Genomic DNA, 7,292 nt, shown 5'->3' with positions numbered 1-7,292 from the left:
CCCCAAAGTTTTTTTAATGATGTTAAAAGCTTAGATTTTGGTTCAGGCCCATCTCTGGTTTATACTTGGCTTGCAATTTAGACTAGTGCTGGTGAAATATCAGTTTAGTGGTGGAAATATCTACTGTGGAAACACTTCAACTGTGTTCAGTATGTGAGGGTATGAACATATACGTGGACATATAACAGAGACTTCTGCAGATGTTAATTACTGGTTATATATATTGAACGGGCTCACCAGGTTGTTTCCTCACATACACATTAGGTGTAGAGTATACTCATGAGAGACAGCTCTATGATGTCTTGTGGAAGGCACTGTGGAAATATTAGCTTGCAAAAACGTTGCAGTGAGGAAAGTGTTAAGTGTGTTTTGAAAGATTATTAGCAATGCAGTTGGAAAAAAGGGCTTGATCCTACATTTACTGAGGTCAATAGCAAAATTCCCATTGACTTTAAATGGAACAGGATTGGAGGGCTTTCGTGATTAGGAAAGCTTTGAAGCTCATTGAAAACAGAGATTTGTTGCTTGAAGGGCCTAGTCCTGCAAGGCCCTGAGCACACTCATCTCCCACTGAAATCAATCGGAATTGAGAGTGCTCATGATCTCCAGAATGGGCCCTGAATCATGCATGTCTTAGAGATACAGCAGACTAGAGGGTGCTGTGAAATTTTACAAAAACACAGATAAAGTGTTTCTATGGTAGTTGTTTCCATCAACAACATCCCGCTAGTTTGCTGGAATGTTGATGTTCAGATTAACTCTGTAGATGTCAGTAAAACATACAAGCCACGTTCTTTTCTCCACCCTTGCTCTGCTTTGCAAAGGGGATGAGAGGTCTTTCATTGAGGTCTTTAACTCTGAAACCTAAGGATGACAGCTATACTGGTAACATTGTTAACTGTTTCACTGCTGATCAGTTTAGCAGAAACATTCTATGGAAAACTGACAGTGAAAACATTCTCTCAAAATATCTGCCTTATTGCTCAACCAGTGAAGCAAGAAAGCAACCACTCCGAGTGGTTGTCTCTCTGGACCTCAGACACTCCACAGGAGGCCAGTTGCTTTCCTATAAACTTCCTAAGCATGCCTACCAACATCCCCCCTGAGGGAGAACTAGCATTATCTCCAGATCCTTCTTGAGATCCCCTGTTGTCTAGGGAAAAGATGGAACAGTAATTTGTTACACCCTTTTATGGGATGCTGCATACTCCTCTTATGTGGCTAGCCAGCTCCACTGGACAGCACAACGGGGGATCAGAACCACGGCCCTGCCTGCTCCCTGCCCCTTCTCAATTGGTTGCTCCCAGAGGAAGCATCTGCAGTGTAGCCCCTGGCAAACCAAGTCAAAACCAATTTTAATCCAAAGGCACTTCTCCATGGCCACTGTCAACTCTCTGTCCCCAGCAGTCACAGTGCTAGAACTGTTAAAAAAATGTTAGGAGAATTAATGTAAAGTTAATGGTTTTTATTCCTTTTCCATTTTCCTTGGTCTCAAAATGTAGACCCATATTTAGTACACATACAAAATAAAACTCACGTTTAATCAGAGATGAAGCCTGGAAGCTATTAAAGCCCAAAAGAGGAAAGTTTCAGAAAGTTGTGAGCAGTTGAAATGGGGGGTAGAATGGAAAGCCCTGTGAAACCTTAATTATGGCAGTTACTCTACTGTAATATACATACACCCTCTATAGAAAATATATTATTATTATTTCAATGCTGCCTGAACTTCATCCTGTGATTTATTGACTCTGATCCAATGGCTCATCAGCTAGGTTTTTGAATGCCAGCTTCTTCAATCTACATTTACAACTCCACATTGCACTCAGAGTCTCATGTGAAAAGAATGTATGAATACCGAAGCACTGCTAATGAAAGCTTGAAAGGGACAGTTAAAATATAGTGGAAATTTCAAATACTATTAGAGCAAAATATGAACTATAATCATGGAGATCCTTTACAGCAGTGGTTCTCAAACTTTTGTACTGGTGTCCCCTTTCACACAGCAAGCCTCTGAGTGCGACCCCCTTCCCCCCCGTACAAATTAAAAACACCTTTTTATATATTTAACATCATTATAAATGCTGGAGGCAAAGCAGGGTTTGGAGTGGAGGTCCACAGCTTGCGACCCCCCCCCCAGGTAATAACCCCGTGACCCCCTGAGGGGTCCCGACCCCCAGTTTGAGAACCCCTGCTTTACAGGGACAAAACTATGTATGAAATACAAGCCATATGGCCAGTTCCTCATCTGATGTAAGCTGGCGTGCCTCCATTGATTTAAATGGAGCTATACTGGTTTACATCAAGTGTGGATCTGTCTCATGCACCCTATATGTTATGCTATTGTACTAGAAACTAATATCCAGATGTGTTTCTAATTATACAGGCAAATGTTCAGTTCCAGTTGTGCATAGTACAAATATTAGATTCCAGTCATACTCACACAAGGTCACTGACAAATGTGAGCCAGCCACTCTCCCTTAGGTTCCCTTCACCATCACATTCATTATTTTTAAAAAGCTAAGCTCATGTAACTTCACTGGTCCTATATGTCATCCAGCAGCTGCAGAATTTTCCTTGCTGTTAATGTCTCACTGTCTCCACTGAAACATAACAAAGTAAAAGGCCCACGGGGGTTCAGATTCTTTTCCTGTTTTCCCTACATTTCCTGGCCACTGAGTAGCAGTCCAATGCAAAGTTCGTTGCAAATGCTAGACTGACATTAATGCAGGCTTGAAACTCAACCAAGTTTATTTTTCCAGTTTTGTCGTCTGAACTCGACTCAGAGCCCAGGGTTGAATGACACTTGGGAGGGTGCATAATTGTGAAGAGGTTAGTATCAGCCTATTAGGCTCCAGACATTAAAGGTGAAATCTTATCCCCATTGAAGTCAAAGGAAGTTTTTCCTCTGGCTTCAAAAGGAACAGGAGTTCATGCTGAAACTATACGGGCTTTAGGCATTCTATAGCAGTCTTGTTTTGGGTCTGGGACTGTAAAGCTACTAGGCCTTGTTTCATTTCCCTGGCAGCTGACCCTCTAGCTCTGTATGCATGATAACCATCTTTCTCCTTGGTTTACAGAATGCAGAAGGTCAAATACAGCAAGGTTCGGTACAGGAATAACCTCTTAGAGTGGAGGTTTGGTGCTTCCTTTGCAGAGTTGTTCTTCTCAGTTAGATTCTTAAAGAGCTGGTTGAGATAGCAACCAGTTTAATGGAGACCTATTCATTTATCATTGGTGGACTGTTCCCCCCAACTGTGGGCCGAAACTTAAATCAGAGATTTCCATGATTCACTGTCAACAAAGTGATGGGACTTGCTGATGAGCAAATATGGCCTGGGACACAAGGTGCAAATACTTAGGTACCATGGGGTAAAATTTTCAAAAGCACTTAAGTCACAGTTTGAAAAGTGACATAGACACTTAACAGCTTAAGTCTCATTGAAAGGCAATACCTTTAAAAATCTGGTCCTACATGTCTAAGTCACTTTTGAAAATGACACAGGCTCTGAAGTCACTTAAGTGCTTTTGAAAATTTTACCCCAATTCTTTCGAGGTAGAAATTTCCCAAGGAACCTCAAGAAGAGGTGTACTGTTTGGGGAACAAAAGGCAGAGTAAGAATGAGATATTAACAGGTGGCTTCATCTCTTATGGAATGGCATGCCAAGGTTCTGCAATCCCACTAGACACTTAAGTGCAACAGACAGGCAAAACCATCAAGATAGAGAATGACTTTTTATACTGGAGGTCAATATAAAAATGAGTGAGAGACAATAAAAATTACACACGTGGCTTCTGTGCATTGGCTCTGTGCCTTCAGCATCTGAAAAGACTGTATGTCTTTACAAGTGTGCAGCCTGTTTTGTGGTCTTCCCCTTCTAAAATGACAGATTTAATTATTCTAGGTATAGAATGTAGATCAACTGTTTTGAAATAATTAAGATGTATACTTTAAAAATAAATACTCCTTGCCACATCCATGCCATTGTTCATGTAAAGTCGCTGTAGATACACCATTTGATTACTGGCCTTGCAGAGCCTAAAGTCTATACTAGCTCTCAAGAAAGTAACTAACCTCTCTGTTCAGAACAATGATGAATCTTCAGACCAAATGTCTGAAGGCACAAATGCCTGGAAAATGTAGGTTTTTATCAGAAAAGATAGTTTGTAAAAAAAAAAAAAACACCCCTCCCATAAATATAACACCATGACTTCTGGTCAGAACAGAACAATAGTTTTTTTAAAAACTTTGTTTGAAATCTGAGAAAACATCATAGAACAAATCCGCTTGTCTGAACACAAACACAGCCCTTTCCCTAGCAACTATGATTTCATACTGTCAGTCCAATGACTTATTCATATCTTGGGCGAAGCGACACATTTCCATGGGCTTTAGGCTTCTGTCCAGTCCTGTAGTGTTACTTATATTTAGTTAAAATGAAATAAGAAAAGACATTTCTCCCTTTACTATGCTTGATGCCATGGGCATATTGACACAAGTGTGTGTAATGTGGCTTAAGTATGACAGTTCCAATTCCAAATGCTGCGGTCATGCACATGGATTGGACTCACCATTCACCAAGCAGATTGCTCTGCCAGTAGTTTTCACATTTATTTATTAAAATAGTAAGCAAACAGCCATTTAGCAGAGGAGATTGGATCCCAATGGATGCTGATCTATTCCTGACAAACAGGTGCTGCTCAACAGGTGGTGGGACAGCAAGGCACAGAAAATCCACTATACATTCTAACATTTAGGCTTTATCCTTTATTAGGTAGTGAGTAAGAGACATGAAAAGGTTTGAGATTGTGGTGTACAGCTGAAATTTAAGAGAGATTTGTGTGACCAAAAAGCGTTCCATAGAGCACTGTGACAAAAAAGGTCCAAGAAACAGAAAGTGAAGTTGCAGGTGGAAATAGTTGGAATGACACTGTTTATTTCTAGCAAATCTTTTATTAATTCTCCCTTTAGTACTGTGCCTCCATACATGCCACAGGTCACAACATGTTCACAAAGATGGGTCTGTTGATTTTAATGGTGTTGTGATAGTGTGGCAGGATGTACAGTATGTGCCCCCTTACCAATAGGTCGTGCACAAGACTATACAATAGGTTAGTGGTTCTCCTACTTTTCCATTCTACATATTACTTCATCTTCCTTCCCAACACTCCAGTCCTCCCCTTGATTCTCAAATGTTTCAATCTGTGGACAAGTAGAAAAGACTCTGCTGACAAATGGTGTCATTGAGCATAGATTGAAAACCACTGCCCTCTTCAGTAAGGGATATGCACACATGGCAAGGACATCACAGCTACTGCATACAGAACATAGGCTGAATATTCTAAAGACCCAAGCCAAGATTTTAAAAAGAAGAGATCAAAGTTAGGCTCCTAAAACTACATTTATACACTTAAACGAGATGACTGATTTGCAAACAGACGGAGTGGCAGGCCCAACGCTTTAGAGATGGGCCCATTTGTAACCTTGTTGGGTGCTGCTGGATGCTGAGCACTTTTTAAAATATCCCACCTATTTAGGTACCTAAATATGATATTAGGAGCTCAACTCTTCTCTTCTATTTATGAATATCTTGGGCCAAAGCAATTCAGGTAATTAAGTAGTCCTGAAATCACCACAATATCTAGTTTGTGTCCTATATCTGATTAAGGTGATTACTATCAACCAACTTGATTTCAAGGCAAAAACTTTTGCAGATACACTGGACCAAATCATAGACCTGATTAATAAAGTGCTTATTTTAATTAATCCTTACAGAGAAACAAACACACGTCTTTGGAATTCTTTGGACACAGCCATCCATGGAGCCCCTTTTCTTTCTCTCTTTTATTTATTTTTGTAAAAAAACAAAACGATATGCAGATAGGTTTTAAAAAAATGTATATGGAAGGCCCACTAATAACCTGAAAGTTGAGGGTGCTGCATATTCCCACTTTAGACATCTCCCAAACCGCTAATGTTGACCCCAAGTACTTTTAGGTAGCGCCCAGATGGCCATTATTTTATATTAACAGCATTGTTATAAAATCTTTTAAACCATCCCGCCCCCCCGACCTGAACTTAAATTATGGTTTCAATTTTTTTCTTTGTCTTAAAAGTATGATAAGCTTTTCACTGAGCTACACATCAGAGTGGCTGCATCAGACTCAGCAGCCCACTCCATAATCTCAATAGCTATTTTTCAGATCCCTATAGGGAAAAGCAGGCAGCAAGTATCAGAGATTCAACACATGCCAATTTTTTTTCTCTGCTGTTTGTTACTATTTACTGACCCACATATGAAACGGAATGGTTATATAATTACTTTATATAGTAGATTTTCTGTTTATAAGTTATTTTTCTTACTCTAACATATATACAATATATCTATATATACCCCTGATGAATCCTATTTTATAGGGACACTATCAACCCCTTTAAGCCTCATAGTGAATATATAAGGCTTTAAAACCTTGCAAAGAAGCAAAGATCAGCTACAGAATGTAGGGTCCATTAGGATCCTAAAGGTGGTATTTGCTCCAAACCCATGATGTGCAATTATCTCATTATACGTATATGGTGTGTTGCTGCTTAGATTTTTTTTATATATATATATATATATTTTATATCACATCAGTAGGAAATAAAATCATAGAACATATTCATTTCTATTACCATACCCATAACAAACAAGTTTTGATCTCTACTTAATACAGACAGTCCCACTGGTATGATATAAAAAGAATATGTCCTAGTCTTGGGGTGAAATCCTGGCTCCTCTGAAGTCAATGGCAAATCTCGTGTTGTCATCAACGGGGCCAGTTTTTCACAGTTGGTTTTCATTTGCTAGGTATGACCATGCATAACCCACTCTTGACATCACTTTGTTCTACCACTAATGGTCTGTGATTCATGAAAACATAATATTTTTGCTGTCCACCTTTATGCCTTTAATGTTAGTTCCATCCTGTAAGTATTAGCTCTTTTGGATACATACACTGCACACATATTTTTCAGTTAGATAGAAGTTTGCCTATTTAGTGTACAGCACATTAATTTTTTGCACTAAATGTTCTTTATCTCTTATTTTGTCTTAACCGTAGATCTACTGTATGTCTCTGTACTTTAACGTTTTCTATTAGGTGAGGAAAAGAAAGTTTTCTAACTAGGAACACCACATTATCATTGTCATTTTGCCTATTTAACAAAGTGAGATAATTTGTTCATTTTACCTTTTGCAACTCAGTTATAAACCTAGTGGCATAGATAGAGACACAATACTATTGTTGTACAAGA

The sequence above is a fragment of the Eretmochelys imbricata genome, chromosome 2 (assembly GCF_965152235.1).
Source record: "Eretmochelys imbricata isolate rEreImb1 chromosome 2, rEreImb1.hap1, whole genome shotgun sequence".
Taxonomy (NCBI): Eukaryota; Metazoa; Chordata; order Testudines; family Cheloniidae; genus Eretmochelys; species Eretmochelys imbricata.
Note: the sequence above shows the minus strand (reverse complement) of the source record.